The sequence below is a fragment of the Perca flavescens genome, chromosome 12 (assembly GCF_004354835.1).
Source record: "Perca flavescens isolate YP-PL-M2 chromosome 12, PFLA_1.0, whole genome shotgun sequence".
Lineage (NCBI taxonomy): Eukaryota > Metazoa > Chordata > Actinopteri > Perciformes > Percidae > Perca > Perca flavescens.
Genome location: NC_041342.1, coordinates 9,105,838 through 9,124,046, shown reverse-complemented (window position 1 = coordinate 9,124,046; position 18,209 = coordinate 9,105,838). Strand labels below are relative to the sequence as shown.

The following is an 18,209-nucleotide window of genomic DNA, read 5'->3' as shown; positions in this document are numbered from 1 at the left end:
CGATATTCAGTAAAAATATGCTTACACCCTGGAAATGGACGTTACTCATCAGTATGAGACGATTTCACATTATGTGCAACGTTAGCCGACAATAACGTTGAGTCTCACAGCTAATTTGAACACCTTAGCAAACTTCCATAATAATTTGCTGGTTCACTAGGCCTATAGCCAGATGACTAGGGAAAAACCCCTGAAGGAGAAGGCCTATGATGATATTGCTTGCAATTAAAACTATGACTAAATGAGCTCCACCTTTACCAGCTGCAACATTTAGGTTTTGAAGCAATAATGAATAAGTAGTTTTATATTATTTTAAATGGATGTTTTCTGTTAAATTTTTTATTTTTTGTTTGTACAATAACATTTCCTAAAGATTTTAATACGAGGCATACACTTGTATTAGAGTATTTTTACACTGTGCCATTGCTACTTTAAAAAAATCGGAGCACCTGTATTACTAGTTTATAGGTTACATGGACTGCAGAAGGTTACAGTTTTCAGAGAAAAACACTCACATTTATTGTTGTTGTACATATTCATCTTGTTTAGTGATAAGGTAGCCTTGTTTTTCAGGTTTACGTCCCTCTCACATGTTGTTAATCTAACATTAAAATTACTGAAACTCAGCAATTGCTTGTGAGGCTACTTCAAAGGCTTCTAAGGGCTAGCTCTCTGGCCACTCAAGTGAGTTGCATGTAATAAGTGAAGCTATTCGTGGGTTAAAATGGACATATTATGCTTTCCGGATTTTCTGTCATATCTACAATTTTATAATGTTGGATTTTCATGTTAAACATGGCTAAAATATGAGGTAAATGTATTTTAGAGAAATCCCTGTGATGTGTGCTCCGGTTTCAACATTTTTCTCTACTCTCGGCTAAGTATTATGCAACTCTAAGCCTTCTATGATTCGTCATCTGCTCCAGGTAGGCAGGACTGGAGTGTTTTTTTTTTTTTTTTTTTTTTTTTAAGCCACTCCAGGGTTAAAAATGTAATTACAACTACAAAATGTCATCTTTGCTGCCAGTGTTGTTAAATTCTCCCCAATTTTGAGTCACATTACTTCTGAAACATTTCTGTTTATGTAGTATTTGGTTTAAAAGCCTTTATCTGCAATTTTTGACTGTAGAAAGTGCTACTATATTCTATTAGTGTCCACTGCTAACTATAGCAGCTACATGGCTGACGGCAGTAAACAATGTCATTTGGGCTGCCAACGTTGTTTAATTCTCCCCAATTCCGTCGCATTACTGCATGAAACATGTCCGGTTGTGTAATATTTGGTTTAGAAGTCTTTATTGGTGATTTTTCACGGTACAAAGTCCTGTTATATACTCTGTTGCAATAGCTCCAGGTGATATTAGCTAGTGAAACAAAACTGGAGCGCACCTGAGATTCCAGGAAACACTCTGGCCAATCAGAGCAGACTGGGCTTTTTCGGGAGGAGGGATTAAAGAAACAGGCGCTCCTACAGAGGGTGAATACATGTTCAGCAGCCATGAGCAGTATGAGAAAAATAAAGTGTTTTTTAACCCTTTATATCATAAATCTTCTAACCCACATCAGTCCTGTTCATAACTAACAAAAATTCATTATTTTTAGAATTTTAACCCTTTAAATATCAATGTTTATTTACATAAAGTCACTGTGGTTTTTATGACAAAAACACAAAAAATAGATATTTTCAGTATACTGCTAGGGGGAAATTTCTTTTTCTGTTTTTCGTAGCAACAACATTGATTTTTGTGAATTTTCATTTTTTACACATTATCAGATTTAAAAAGAAAACACCCTCTTGATATAGAGCAGCGGTTTTCAATAGGTGAGACGCGCCTCCCCTGGGGGGCGCCCAAGAGCCACAGAGCAAAACGTGAAGAAAAAATAACTCTGTATTTTATTGATATCGGTAATTGTGCGTGCATGTATTAGATTTAAAATGCATATTTTCCTTGTCCCAAGTCAACAAAAGTCAGCATTAAGGAAGGGGACAGGACCCAGCAAAAAAAACTCTCCTCGCCAGCCTCGTGGTGCATTCAAAAAATACCCCTATAAAATACCCTTTTATCATCTAGTGGTTGTTTTTGCCATTTACCAGCAATTTACTGGTGAAATGAGTTATTAGGGCCCGAGCGCCGACAGCGGCGAAGGCCCTATTGAAACTGAAGGAATTATTGTTTTTCCCGGCAAATTAATTGGCTTTTTGAGGGGCTTACCATATTCAAAAACTCACAAAATTTGGCGGTCCCCTCAAGTCTGGTGAAAATGTACGTATTTTAATGATTTTTGGAATAGGCGCACAAAAATGGCTCGCTAGCGCCCCCTAAAAAGTTAAAAAAAATGTAGCCCCTGCAGTGCGTTTAACGTAGACTCACAAAACTTGGTACACATATGTAACATGTCAAGATGTACAAAAAACGTCATTAGAGCCATACCCTAAACCCAACAGGAAGTCCGCCATTTTGAATTCAAAGTTCGAAATTAGTGCGATTTTGGCCATTTCCACATGTCGTACTTTAACGAACTCCTCCTAGAGATTTCATCCGATCAACTTCAAATTCTGTCTGTGCCATCTTAAGAAGTTAAAGATGAAAATTTGTTAAAAGAAAAACTTTTCGTCATAGGGCGTGGCCGTGGCGGGGCAGCCATTTTGTGCGTTTCGCCGCCGAAACAGGAAGCGGGTGTAACTCGATGTACATTGTCCAACTGGCTCGAAACTTTTCAGGATTCTTAAGAGTCCAACCCTGAGGACAAATAAAGGACGATATTTACTTAAAGTCATAGCGCCGCCTAGTGGCAACAGGAAGTAGGCCTAAAAGTCATGGTGCTATACTGTAACGAACTCCTCCTAGAGATTTCATCCGATGGACTTCAAACTTGGTCTGTACCATCCCAACACCTTAAAGATAAAAAGATGTTAAAAGAAAAACTTTTTGTCAGACGGTGTGGGCTTGGCGGCCATTTTGAGTGTTTAGCGATGAACAAAGAAGTTGTTGTAACTTGAGTGTACGTTGTCGTATCTGCCCAAATTTCTCACAATTGACAAGGGTCCAGGCCTGAGGACACCTACAGGCCAAAATTGACTTTTGGTCATAGCGCCCCCCACTGGCAACAGGAAATCTGCCTTATATGACAAACATCATCCGATTTACATCAAACTGAGAATGTGTGGTGATGTGATACTGAGCCGCCCCCTATAGTATGACCACCACGCCCACTTACTCAGGCCACACCCCCATTTGAACCGTTTAAGGTAGAGTCTTGTGTGAGGTGTCATTGAACTCAGCAGACTTCCTTATTCATTGGTGATGGTTTCACCCGCCCCCTATGCTTAAGCCCCGCCCCCTTTCATACAATTTGAACCGTTTAAGGTAGACCCTTGTGTTCAGGTATCACTGAACTCAGCAGAGACTTCCTTCTTCATTGGTGATGGTTTGGCCCGCCCCCTATGTTTAAGCCACGCAAGGAGCGGCGTCCACCGGTAACCCCGACGCGCGCAGAGGCACGAGGGCCCGTCCATCGCTGCTTGCAGCTTTAAAGGGGTGATAGAATGATTATATAGGGTATTTTACACTGTTCCTTAAGGTCTCCTAATGGGATATGTAACATTGGTTGGGCTGAAAATTGCCCGAATATTTTATTAGGCCCTTTACTACCCTGTGAATATGGCTCTATTTGGAAAAAGAGCTTTTCTTCCAAATATGGTATGCTCATGAATATTCAGAATGAGCTACGTGCGGATTGGTTTGAGCAAACTACATAGAAACACATGGGAGACTCGACAGCAGGTCTCACTACAAAGTTATACATTGTTTGTCGGGCTATTACGTTATTCAAATTCACTTCTGAGACTTTTTTAAGTGAGAAATCAACTATATAAAGCTCAAATATGGGACGTTTTACGAAAATGTATGGCTTATTGCAAATTTGGTAAGACTCTGTGTCGGAGTTCAGCTGCCGGTGCTGCCTGTGTTGCTGCCTCACTGCCCGGCCTGCCTTCCGCCACAGACCCCGGCCTGCAGCTCCCCTCTTCCTGCTAGCTAAATGGCCCGTGTGTGAGAGTGATAGGGCGGTCAGCGAGCTTGTCACACCAGCAATCTCTTACCACAGTTCCAGTTACTCTTGGCTGGCTGTCAGCTGCCGGCATAACTAGAGTAGCTATATTTACAGTTTGAATTTTGTCACGCCACTTATACAACATATCTCTAAAGGTCTTAAAGCTAACAACGGTGTCCGATTTCAAGTTAATGAATTTTTGTGAAGATTTGGGGTTTTGTTATCTATGACTGTCCCTTCATGCTAGCTATGTGTAGCTACAAATCACGGATAGTTAGCTTCATTTTCGGCATAAATAAAGTATATTTACAGTTTGAATTTCATCACGCCACTTATACAACATCTCCCTAAATGTCTTATAAAGCTAACAACGGTGTCCGATTTCAAGTTAATGACTTTTTGTGAACAGTGGGGGTTTCGTTAGCTATGACTGTCCCTTCAATCCTAGCTATGTGTAGCTAGCTACAAATCACGGATAGTTAGCTTCATTTTCAGCGTAATTTGTTTATATTTACAGTTTGAATTTCGTCACGTCACTTATACAACATCTCCCTAAATGTCTTATAAAGCTAACAACGGTGTCCGATTTCAAGTTAATGAATTTTTGTGAACAGTGGGGGTTTCGTTAGCTATAACTGTCCCTTCAATCCTAGCTATGTGTAGCTAGCTACAAATCACGGATAGTTAGCTTCATTTTCAGCATAATTTGTTTATATTTACAATTGCAATTTCGTCACGCCACTTATACAACATCTCCCTAAATGTCTTATAAAGCTAACAACGGTGTCCGATTTCAAGTTAATGAATTTTTGTGAGCAGTGGGGGTTTCGTTAGCTATGACTGTCCCTTCAATCCTAGCTATGTGTAGCTAGCTACAAATCACGAATAGTTAGCTTCATTTTCAGCGTAATTTGTTTATATTTACAGTTTGAATTTCGTCACGCCACTTATACAACATCTCCCTAAATGTCTTATAAAGCTAACAACGGTGTCCGATTTCAAGTTAATGAATTTTTGTGAACAGTGGGGGTTTTGTTAGCTATGACTGTCCCTTCAATCCTAGCTATGTGTAGCTAGCTACAAATGACGGATAGTTAGCTTCATTTTCCGCAAAATTTGTGTATATTTACAGTTTGAATTTCGTCATGCCACTTATACAACATCTCCCTAAATGTCTTATAAAGCTAACAACGGTATCCGATTTCAAGTTAATGAATATTTGTGAATTCCAGAGGAATTCTAAGAGGAGCTAGCTCTCATTGATAGAGCTACATCCAGCCGCAGGCTCTATCAACGAGACTCAGGGACAAGCGGCGTTTATTTCCCCAATCGCTTGTTGAAATAACTCAACACATTATAATTACACACATTAAAAGATGTGTAACAGATTGCTGGCGTAACAAGCTCGCTGACCGGGCTCTCACTCACACACACCGGGCATTTAGCTAGCAGGAAGAGGGGAGCTGCAGGCCCTGGAGCTCTGTCAGAGCACCAGCATTTAGTAGTCCATTATCCAAAAACCGGTGACTTTGCGCGGGTATGGAGTGCTGTGGGCTGCCAGTCGTGACGGAGCTCCAAGTACCTCATAGCAGGTCAGGGTGTGTGAAGGAAGGCAGGTCGGGCGGCGAGGCAACAACACAGGCAGCGCCGCTGAATTCCGACACACAGTCGGACAAAATTTGCAATTAGCCATCCATTTTCATAAAACGGCCCATATTTGAGCCTTACATAGTTGATTTCTCGCATAAAAAAGTTTCAGAAGTGAATTTTGTAATGGAATAGCAGAGATCTGCACGACCTAGATTTGGAAGACTACCTGATCTCAGGTCTGTTGTGTAGCCTATGTAAATGTTGGGGCGTGACCATTTCTTAATACACCCATGGGCTGACAAAAGTTCCGGTTTTTGAGAGGTTGACGTCAACTTCCAGCTTTGTTGGGATTCGCCCGTTTTCAGCGGCAGTTTCAAAATATGAGATTTTCATAGTAAAGGGGTGTCAGTGGGACTTTGATCTTCTATGTCCTATTTACCCATCGAACTGTCATTATTCAACTATGACAGAGTACTGGCTACAGACTACACTGGCTTTCCTTACCTACTCTAAGGGGAGGCTCACATTCACCCAATTCGAAAACCCCTGCCATAGAGGACAAAAATGTCCTCCATTCCTAAAAAAATATTTTCCACTTTCACAGAGTTAAATCTTTTAATTGTACAATATGTAACTTTCTGCCGCTAGGAGTCTCTCAATCAAAACAATGGATGGTAAACACAGACTTTTGATGAAGTTGGGAAGTTGTGTGGAATTATGGGAGTTGTGGTTTTTATTGTTAAACACCATCGCTGATTAAAATACATCTATTCACGGACAAGTTTACCCGTTTAGTTTATTCACATTCTAATAAAAATAGCTGCAGTTTCCCCTACATATTTATTATTTTCTTGATTCAATTTGTATTGGTAGCTGACCAGTTAGCTAATGAGCCGGCAAGCTAACATTAGCCAGCAGCAAAAACCACATTATATAAATATATTTCACATGTCAATGTCACCTTTTGGATGTTTTCAACACCGGGGGGGGAAGGGGTTTGTCGTAACGTTACTCAAGGAGGCTGAGAGACGGGTGTAGGTGAGGATTTCTGGGGGAATCTCCAGGATGGCAAGGACGTTTGATGGCCATTATGCAGCAGCAGAACATCTCCCAGCTGCCCGGAACTATCTCCCCCTTCACTTTGCTGTAATCTTAACTAGTCGTTTTTGTGCTTAACCCAACTTTTGTTGGGTTAATTTAGCTAACTGTAAAGACAGCTAAACGCAAAGGGGGGAGAAATTCGACAGGGAGGATATTTTCAGCACAAACATTGATAGTACTTAAGGAGACGTAGCTAACGTTATGGATGGACGCTGTTCTGACTTGGGTGCCTGGGTCTGATCACTCCTTCCAGGATTTCACGATGTCGGCAATTCATGCAAATTCAACCAATCACCGTGAATTTGGTGCGACTTGCAATTTTGACCAATCACCGCAACTTTTCCGCAAGTTTGACCAATAACCTGAGTTTCCCGCGACTTCAACCAATCCCAGCAGTGCCAGACTTCACGTTAGTATGTGACTCTGAGAGCCAATGACCAAGCGGGAGTGAGAACGGGTTGACATTTATTTCCTTGTTTCTGATACGAAGACGAGACGTGTGTGACTCGAACATCTCACATTTACCAACAAAACGTACAGCGAAAATCCGTGCAAAACATTTCAGACCATCCTGCCAACCTGTATACATTTAACATCAATGTAACGATTTTTCACTCTAAAGTCGCTGAAAGCTGCTGCTGGTTCAATCTTGTCGACTCTCTGCAGCCGGGGCGGCTGCTGCTTAGTTCCGCCCTGCGACTGACACGCAGAATTCGAAGAGACGTACACAATGGACCCAAATTGAGGACAGCTACAATCGTTATTGTAAGTGCAATTGAGTAATTTTATTCTCCCCAAAACAAGTTTTTTTCTTTTTTTAAAGAACTAAAGAAAAGAACTTTTTTTTGCAACTTTCATTGTCTCCCGCAACTTCATTGCAACAAACATGCAAAAGACATTAAAACTTTTATCGCAATTTTTACAAAAGCTCCCGCAAAACATTTTGGGCCGCAACAATCTAAAAAAAAGGCCGCGAAATCCTGGAGGGACTGTCTGATATGGTCTGTTTCCCGACGCTTCATTAGCTAAACTGCCGTTAGCGTCGTTAGCACCCGGCACTTGAGTTAAGTGCTGGCCGGGTTCGAATTGCTGTAATGATAGTGGCTTGCTGCTAACTAGCTGGGGGCAAACGGTAACTATATGTCCCGGGACTGTTGTGAGCTGTCAGCCCGACTGAAGTCTCTCTGCGCTGGGGGAGTAAGGCAGACAGACTGGGGTGTGCTAGCTGGCTAAATTAGCATTAGATTAGTCGTCTATCTATACAGTTAACGTAAACGTTGCTGGTGAACTTATTCGTGGGGTAGCCCCATATAACTAGAATGTAGCCCAGTGCTGTTATCATCATACTAAAAATATCTTTATGAGTGTGTTGAAAGATGTTGTAGCATTATAATGTTACCCACCAAGCATTAGCATTAACGTTAGCTACATGTCAACCAGCACATTGTAATATGTCTCTCCTGTATTACTGTGTTGCAAAGTGGCATGTAATTAATCACAAAATGATGCTGTGTGGCAACAAAAAAGCAGTATTACGGTTACTAGTATTTCTTTCTGTGACATTGTATGTAACGTATCATCTGGGTGCCCGTGTTTTGACGGAAGTTCCGAATAACTAAAGGGTGAAAGGTTATATGACGCCACTGACAGGCGACTAAAGAAAATTTTTCGTCGGGGAAACAGACCATATCGCCGCAGGCGTCCGAGTCTGGCTGTCCGCGGTGTTGGGCTGAAATTCTTCCACCTTGAGCTTTTAGCGGTCTTCTTTACAGTTAAGAATGACCGACAAATGGTGACTGTCTTGCGGACAAAAGGTGAAAGTGGGAAGAGTCTGGCAGCAACACCCAGCAGTCAGGCACGGATTAATGCACAGGCTTGAGTAGGCTGCAGCCTAAGGGCCCCACGTGTGCAGACAATTTATTATTTTAAATGTACTTCAGCGCGAACAAAAAAATACCCTAATTGGCCCATAAGAAACATTTTTAAAAAACAAGCAGGTGATTGGATAGATTGGGTCACATCTATCCAATCATAGGAGGGAGTCTGAGACAGAGGGGCCGGGTCAGAGACTCCCGACACCCAAAGCGCCATGCTGCAGACACAGTTCACCTGCTTCTTGGTCAGCCGCGCCCCCGGCAGAGATGGAGGGAATCCCCACCCCCCCTCCACCTGTTGCTGCGGAGGAGAGGACACAAAAAGAGGCCGAAATATCCTGCTACCTATAGCTTGGATATGCATGTTGGGATAAAATTGATGAATACATGAGGGCATAATGGATTAAAATGGGACCTAAAAGTTGCCAGAACAAAGACGCAGATGTTGCTGCCTCATAAAGACAACATAAACACCAAAACAGGTAGGATATTACAAAACCCTGTTTAAACTGCATAACGGGGACGGTGGGCGGATAGATTAAGATATGAAAAAATGAGTTGACAATGAATGCGAATATTGGATCAAGGTTTTAAAGACGGTGCGGTGGTGAAAATCAAGAAAGAAAAAATACTAAAGGTGGGATGATTATGCAACAATATGTAGCCTATGTTGTGCTGCGGTTTCATTATTGTTGTTAGTAACAGTGTTATGTGCTGCTGCTGTTTTTTTATTTATTTTATTCACAGTTTAGTGTATTGCACAGTGGTTTGTGTCACAGTAATGATCAGCGGTGGAATGTAACTAAGTACATGTACTCTAGTACTGTACTTGAGTCCAAATGTTGAGGTACTTTCTACTCCGATACATTTCAGAGAGATATATTGTACTTTTTACTCCACTACATTCATCTGTTACAGCTTTAGTTACTAGTTACTTTACACATTAAGATTTCTGCACACAAAACACATGTAGTTTATAAAATCTGATGTTTTATTCTAAAGTAAACGGCCTACAAGTCCAGCTGAGATGATTAGACCATTAAACACTTAGGTGAATGGCAGAACTGTTGATATCTGTAGAAAGATGTAAACATAGGGCACAACTACAACATTTACATTTAGTTATGCATGTATATCTGCGTAAACGAAAGTATTTACTAAAAAAATTAACACAAAAAAGAAATTACAGCAGAAAGCCCCATTTTATTTTTATTTAACCTTTATTTATTCAGGGAAGTTTCACTGAGAGGAAGCCTCTCTTTTGCACAAACGCCCTAATCACATTCATACCTGGAAGCTGCCCAATAGAACCACAGTCTGATCTGCTGGCCACTGAGCAGCTCCACTGGAGTGGTTGGGGTTAAGGGCCTTGCTTAAGGGCACCTCAGTGGTGGTAATGAGGGAGGGACAAGCGCTGCCACCCAGATTTTATCCTGTCGGTCTGGCCACCACTACCCCTAACAACTACAAGTCCAGATGAGATGTTTAGACCATTAAACACTTAGTTGATTGACAGAACTGTTTGGTTTGTTTAAAAAATATGAGGATTTTTCAACATTCAGAACTTTTACTTTTAATATTTCAAGTACATTTTCCTGATGATACTTACATACTTTTAATTAAGCCCCTAGCCATCCCATTGATGTAGGCGTATCCTCTGCCGAGATAGCCGCGGCCCGGAGATGCGGCCAGTCCCAGCCACGAAGTAAGTCCCTCAGCGGAGTATTGTTACAACAAACCCTTTTTCCACCGGTGTTGAAAACATCCAAAAAAGTAAACTGACTGAAATATTTTGTGATATTGTGGTTTTAGCTGAGTGGCTAATGTTAGCTTGCTTGCTAGCTAGCTAACTTTACCAATACAAATCGAATCAAGAAAACGTAATTATGTGGGGGAAACTGCAGCTATTTCATCAGAATGACATGAATAAACGTTACTAAACATAACGTTGATAAAACTGTAATGGATAAACCCATCCATGAACAAATATACACTCAACTAAAGGATTTTTAGGAACACCATACTAATACCGTGTTTGACTCTAATCGATCACTATGGGCCAACATTTCTACGCTTCCAGCACCTTATGACCAAATTCTGACTCTACCATCTGAATGTCTCAACAGAAATCCAGACTCATTAGACCAGGCAAAATGTTTTCAGTCTTCAACTGTCCTCACTGGCTTCACAAATGCTTTACTGCATACCTCGGTTGTAACAAATGGTTATTGTCAAAGTTGATCTTTTATCAGCTGGAATCACTCGGCCCATTCTCCTCTGACCTCTAGCATCAACCAGGCATTTTTGCCCACAGGACTGCCACATACTGGATGTTTTTCCTTTTTCAGACCGTTCTTTGTAAACACTAGAAATGGTTGGGTGTGAAAATCCCAGTAACTAAGCAGATTGTGAAATACTCAGACCAGCCTGTCTGGCACCAACACTGCATGAAAAGTGGGATTTTCGTCAGTAAGCGGCACTGTCCTACAGTCTGCTGCAGATTGTGTGTATGTATGTATGTGTATGTGTGTTTTTAAAAAGGACGGTGACCCACCCAATTCCTCACTGTAAGCCAAATCTACCTTTGGGTATTAATAAAGTTACCTTTTTTAGCTTGAATTGATTTATTTAATGAAAGTATTCTATATTAATTACTGTGTATGTCATTAGCAATGGCCAATGTTATGTAAAAAAGATACACAAAACAATTTAAAAATTTGTTTTTATCAGGCTTTGCCACAAAAGTAAAATGTGCATTCAGGTTACATCACAATCTCCTGGAGCTCAACCACTGTGCATAGTGGCATGACTACAGTGACCTTCTTCCTTCTTTGGTCTTGCTTAAATGCACAGTGGATGTGTTAACTTATGGTGGGTATGACGTGTCTGTTCCCTGCAAGCTCCAAACTTCTATTGGCTTTCAGTTCAGAGTGAGATTTTAGCGGGAGGGGTTTGGGTGGGGATGGAGTCTGATCTGATAAATGACATAAATGTAGGCCTAATTCTTAGTCGACTAACACTCATTCAATTGTATCGACTAATCGATTAGTTGATTTAATCGACAGATCTGTAAATCTGAATTTTTCTTCAAAGAGTCATGCAAAAGGATGCATATATTGAATAAGATAACGCCTCCTTTGCATATTTAAACACAACGTTTCAGAAAACTGCCTTAATGAAAGTAATCAAAGTAGGTTTCACGGTGATATCTCTTAGGTAAAATGTCAACCCTTAATTCTTGTGTTTACTAGAGATGTGCTCGTATGTTTCCTTGGAAATATCATTCAGCATGAAAACAGCATTAAACATGACTAATGGACTAAAGAGATCTAAGTTGACTAAGACCAAAACCACTGATTAGTCGACTAATTCACTAAGGCTACGTTCACACCGCAAGTCTTAATGCCTGATTCTGATTTTTTGCTCAGATCCGATTTTTTGTTTGGCTGTTCACATTACCTTTTAAAATGTGGCCTATATCAGATTCCAGTGTGAACTGTTTGCGGTTTTGAACTGACCCGCATGCGCAAAAGAACAATAACAATGACGTAAAAGTCACATCAAATCCGCCTTGGCTGTTCACACTGCGGTCGCATTGAAAAAAATCTGATCTGGGTCGGATTCAGGACCACATGTGGAAGTGGCCTGAATCTGATCTGAAAAAATCAGATCTGGGCTAGATTTGAGTGTTTACACTACTTCTGAAGAAGCCTGACCTGGTCACTTGACCGGATTTGGGCCACTTTGGCCTGCAGTCTGAACGTAGCCTAAGAGGGAGCAGCCCTATTTATTATTATATATTACTATTTTATTTAATTCAATATGTCTTTCTGTGTGTGTGTGTGTGTGTGTGCGCGCAATAATTAATACTATCAATTGTCTGGATACAATATAATGAAATAGCCTAGGCCAAAGGTTTTCACAATGGGGGCCGGGAGGTTGTGCAGTAAAAATAAAAGGAAAGAAAAAACTAAAAATATTCCAAATTATTATGGGTACTGTTATAAAAGTATTATTGGTAGACCTAAAATGGGTATCTTTATAAAAATATAAAACTGTCAGAGTAGCCCTGCAGCCGATTCGACATGTAGCTATAATAATAATAATAATAATAATAATAATAACAACAACAGGCGCCAAAGCTACCCAGTGTTTTTGATTGTAGGTGGGCCTCCAGAAAACTGGACGGGCCAAATGTATTCAGGTTCCCCCTTCATTCAGACAGCCAGACATTAATAACGTTAAGATATTACTTGCCTTGCTGGTGTGACGGTGTGGCTACGGGAGGACTTGATGAGGAGAGGGCGGCCGAGCAGGATGGTAACTCGTCACTTAATAATAATAATAATAATACATTTAATTTATAATGCGCTTTTCATCAGAGATCTCAAAGTGCTACAGGTTAGAAATAAAAAATGATAAAAAAAACCCAAAAAGATAAGTAGTTTAAAATACAAGAATAAAAAATAAAAATAAAACATCTAAAAGGGACCAAAAGCTTTGCAAAAGAGAAATGTCTTAAGGCCTTTTTTAAAACAGTCAGTGGATTGAGGTGCCCTCAAGGTGTCAGGGAGGGCATTCCACAGACGTGGGGCAGCAGCACAGAAGGCCCTATCTCCCATAGTCCTGAGTCTGGTTCTGGGTATGTGGAGGAGGTTTGAGTGAGTGGAGCGGAGGGAGCGTGTTGTGTTTTGAGGGTTGATAAGTTCTTTGAGGTAGGGAGGGGCGTGTCCATGGATGTATTGATGTGTGAGGAGGGAAACCTTGTATTCAATCCTGGTGGAGACGGGAAGCCAGTGGAGTGAGTGGAGAATGGGGGTAATGTGCTCATGTTTCCGCACTCTCATCAGGATCCTAGCTGCAGAGTTTTGTATGTACTGAAGCCTCTGCAGACTCTTTCCAGGAATCCCAATGAGCAGTGCGTTACAGTAGTCCAGTCTGGAGGAGACAAAGGCATGAACCAGCTTTTCGGCATCTGAGAGGGAGAGAATGGGGCGAAGTTTGGAGATGTTACGGAGGTGGTAGAAGGAGGTCTTGCATAGGTGATTTATATGGGCTTCAAAAGTGAGTTGGGAGTCCATTTTTACACCAAGATTTGTGACTGTTGATGAGAGGGGGATGTTGGAGCCAGAAAAGGTGATGCTGGTTATGGATGATGATTTGGTCTGGTGAGGAGTGCCAACCAGGATGGCTTCGGTTTTGGAGCTGTTGAGTTGAAGGAAGTTGTGCTCCATCCATACCTTTATCTCCTCCAGACAGGTGGTGAGATTTGATGGGGATGACTGTGACTGTGGGGTTTCAGTTGTGGCATTTACATTTACTTGTAACCGCGTTACTTAAAATGTCCTCCTCCTGCTCCTTGGAGTGTTTCTTGCTGAATTTAGATGAAAACAAGCTGCTTTGCTTCGCTTTGCGTTTCATATTAGCTAGCTAATAGCTACACTCTGTGTCTGTCTCAGTGAGCTTGCTTGAAAAGCTTGCGCACAAACGTCATTCATTTCATTGGATCACTTGCTGGTGACGACGCAGCCTGTGGGCAGGCGGATAGAAGCCGCTGATTGGTTGAGAAGCTTTCACTCAAAGCTTTCCTCAGGCTGCTTATTGGATGAACTGCTAGATGGGTCAAAATGGGCGGGCCCGGACCTACAATGGTAGCGGGTGGCAGGGCGTTCTCAACTCTATGGGGGACTCACTTGATTCCTCTACCTGTTCCACTGTTAAAAATAGCGGCGCAACTTGGTGGGCGTTATCCTGGTAATTTCTTTGAGTGAGAAATACAAGGTGTGGCGTGTGAGCATGTGAACAGGTTGAAATGCGTGTGTCTCACGCCCAATGCGTGAGACTTGAGAGCCCTGTATATATTATAATGACCCAGGGTGACCAATAGTGACAGACCTGCCAACCAATCACGAGTGATTTTTCTTGTTTAAAAGGAGTGGTTTCATCCAATACTAAGTGAGGAAATTCAAGCCAGGCCAGACATTCTCTGCTGCTATTCATATGCTAATTAGAGCCATTCGCACTTCCACAGGAGCTCTCCACATACGTCACGGTTCCTTTCCGTCAATATGTGGCACAGACAAACGCGAAGTTCACAGTCTGTAAATTGTCGTTAACTGCCGAAAATTAGAGAGATTTACGGGCATTTACGGGGACGAAAATCCCACTTTTCATGCAATGCAACAACCATGCCACGCTCAAAGTTGCTTAGATCACCTTTCTTTCCCATTCTGACATTCAGTTTGGAGTTCAGGAGATTGTCTAGACGTGGACCACACCCCTAAATGCATTGAAGCAGCTGCCATGTGATTGGTTGATTAGATAATTTCATTAACATGAAATTTAACAGGTGTTCCTAATAATCCTTTATGTGAGTGTATTTTATTCGGCAACTGTGTTAAACAATGAAAACTACAACTCCCATAATGCCACTTATCGACAACATCAAAAGTCAGTTTTTACATCCGTTGTTTCGATTGAGAGATCCCTAGCGGCAAAAAATTACATATTTTACGTTTAACAACAGCAACGAAGAGAGAGTTGTGTCAGCTTTGCTTCACTGTTGTAAATGAAAGCATAACCAAGATGCTACGCTAATTCGACTCAACTTCATATCACCCAGATGTGCTGCCCAGAACGAGGGGAAAAACAAACTGGAGCCCAACTCCTTATCCCTTTAGACGCAAAAGCAAAACGGGATAAACAATTACTGAAGCAGTTTGCGTTTAAATTTCAACACAAAAAATGTCATAAGGCACATGAAGATGGCCATCAGAGCATGGCAAGTGATTCCACCTAAACTGGACAACCGCTGCAGGAGCACATTAATCAGTCCCATGGTTATCAGTTAATCAGTCCCAATTTTATCCACTCACAGAAATGGTGAGACTGTGAAGAGTAGAGTCCTGCAGGGGCCTGAGACATAGTGCCATTACCCTGGACTACCAAATTTGAGATAGAGAAATGTACTAAACTACAAAAAACGTTTTGCTACCCAGCCCAATTGGTAGCAGCGCACTGCTTTAAAATAGGTCCTGTGGCATGAAAATGTCACTTTATGAGGTTTTTTAACATTAATATGAGTTCCCCCAGCCTGTTTATGGTCCCCAATTGGTTTAAAATGGTGGTAAGTGTAAACCGAGGCTTTGGAATCCTGCTCTGCCTTTGAAAAAAAGTAAGCTCAGATGGGCCATTCAGGAATCTGCTCTTTATGTCACAATAACGAGCAAGGTGACCTCCCCTTTCTCTGCTTTGCCCACCTAGAGCATTTGGGCCCCGCCCATTAGAATTTCCAGGGTAGAGAGATAGCCACCGTACCGTACGCACGCCATTGTTTTTCATCGAGAGACATCATGGCTAGCAAACGAGGGAAGCATAACATTTGCTCAGTGTTTGGATGTTCAGAAGAACCCAAACATTTTGTTTCTGTTCCATCATCTGAGCCTGTGCAGAGCCATTTTATTTTACCTGTAAATACGACGACAGAAGTTTTCTTAGTGTGGGAAAAACATTTCACCGATGACAGTTTCCTCAACTTGGGCCAATACAAAGCTGGCCTTGCTGATCGTCTGAGGTTAAAGCCTGCTGCAGTACCAACTCTTTGTGGCTCAGCTACAAACCTCGGACAGGTAAGTCAACTACTTTGCTTCACTGCATATGGTTACCTATGTTGTTACACTTAGAACGTGGCTGTAACATTAGCTAGCTCTACAGCTAGCAGCCAGTTACTGACGCTAATGTAAAGATGGATAGCATCAAGTATGTGCAGAGGTGTAGTGGTAAAAAAAAGAGGTGGGTAAACTATAACTTCTGTGATCAGGTGGACCACGACGTGGTCACCCGGTAAGGTGGGCCACTGCCTACCGGTGTATGTGTAGCCTGATGACATCGCTAGAGGCTATCATTTTACGGTACTACCAAAGGTATCACTGGTTGTTCCCTCATAGGTCACACAATCACTATTCAATTCATACATTTATCTAAGTTCTTGTTAAAGAGACTCAAGAAGGAATAATATGGTTGAAATCTATAAAGTTTACTAAATGACAAAACAGAGAGAACAAAAATATTTAAGAGAGATATAGAGGGAGGCTCATACAGTATCCAGGGCTTCCAATGCATAATACGTAATGATTATGGGTTTAGGGATTTGGGATTATTTTCATAGTTGATAAATCTGTTATTTTCTCAATTAATCGAATAGTTGTTTGGTCTATATGTCCGAAAAATGTGGAAAATATGGATCAGTGTTTCCCAAAAGTCCAGGATGACGTCCCTAAAATGTCTCGTTTTGTCCACAACTCAAAGATATTCAGTCACAGAGAGAAGACACTAGAACATATTCACATTTAACAAGCTGACATCAGAGAATTTTTTACTTTTGTCTTAAAAATGACTCAAACAGACTAATTGATTATCAAAATAGTTGTTGATAACAGTTTGCTAATGTAGCAGGTGGAGATTGACGACAGAAGGATGAATCTGGTGCCACAAATTTTAATTTAAATATAACTCAGTTTCTGTAATTAACAGAAGAAAGACAATTTAAGTTGCACTGTACTTTCCACAAGCGTAATGGCTGCCGACATTAACAGACGCTTTTGCAAAACCTGTTACTTGTAACATGGGCTAATGGGAAAAGGTAGAGGTGACTTGTTGAGTCAGTGGCATGAATCTACGTGAACCAAATGTACCTCAAAAACATGAAGTTTAGTACTGTTTTCCGAGCTCACCCACTTTGGGCTTGTAGCCGAGGCCGTTTGCTGGCATCAGGAGGAGGGCTGCTGTCTTGACGGTGTAAACAATTGCCAGATATCCATATTAACAATTCATTCATCATTACATGAGACATGTAGGCTAGTTTGGGCTAGTGACCATAGACAGTAGCTAGTGACTGACGAATCTGGATGAACCTTTTTGGACTCGGTCGCGTGTGTTGTTCACTTCTTTGTTATTTGGATAACTGTTCCGCTGTTGGTGTTATGGCGCGTGCAATATCTGCCTATGCCATCTTTTAAATTATTGAGTGTGCACCTCTGCAAATATATACAAAGTAATAAATTGAGCGCTAATTTGACTTTGTTGTCTGTACACAGGCCAGCACATCAACTGCTTCCATTAAGCTGCCTTTCTCAAGGGATGTTACCAGCCAGACAGACCACCTGGAAACACATAATATAGGCACACAGCTAGCCTTGAAGATTCTGCGGCCCTACTTTAGAAGTGAAGGTATGTACTTGCCACCTTCAGTACATTTACTTTTCATGTACTCAGTAAGTATCCTGGCATTTGTCAATGCTTTCATTATGTGTTGTTTAATTGGACTTGCCTTTTTAAATTTTGGCCGTAGGTATCCAGGCAAGTGTCTCCTGCAGAGATTTTGGTGTGGGGCCCTCAAATGCAGACTTTGTGCCTGTCATCGACACCTATAAAGAGACCACCCAAAAGACCTAATTTAGACCTTGATGAAGAGCTCAAGGACAATCCATTGGAGAGCAGCTCTTTAGTGGGAGTTTCAAAGGGACAGGATTCCAGTTATGATCCTGCCGACTCCATCACAGCATCATTAGACTCTACGCTAAAGTCGTAAGT

General features: G+C 41.4%; 1 protein-coding gene across 1 annotated transcript in view; it reads right to left on the bottom strand.

The window, feature by feature from the left end:
- The window catches only part of LOC114564922 (junctophilin-1), a 125,957-nt gene that overhangs the window by 39,928 nt on the left and 67,820 nt on the right, over positions 1–18,209 (bottom strand). The gene's annotated exons all lie outside the window — the stretch shown is intronic.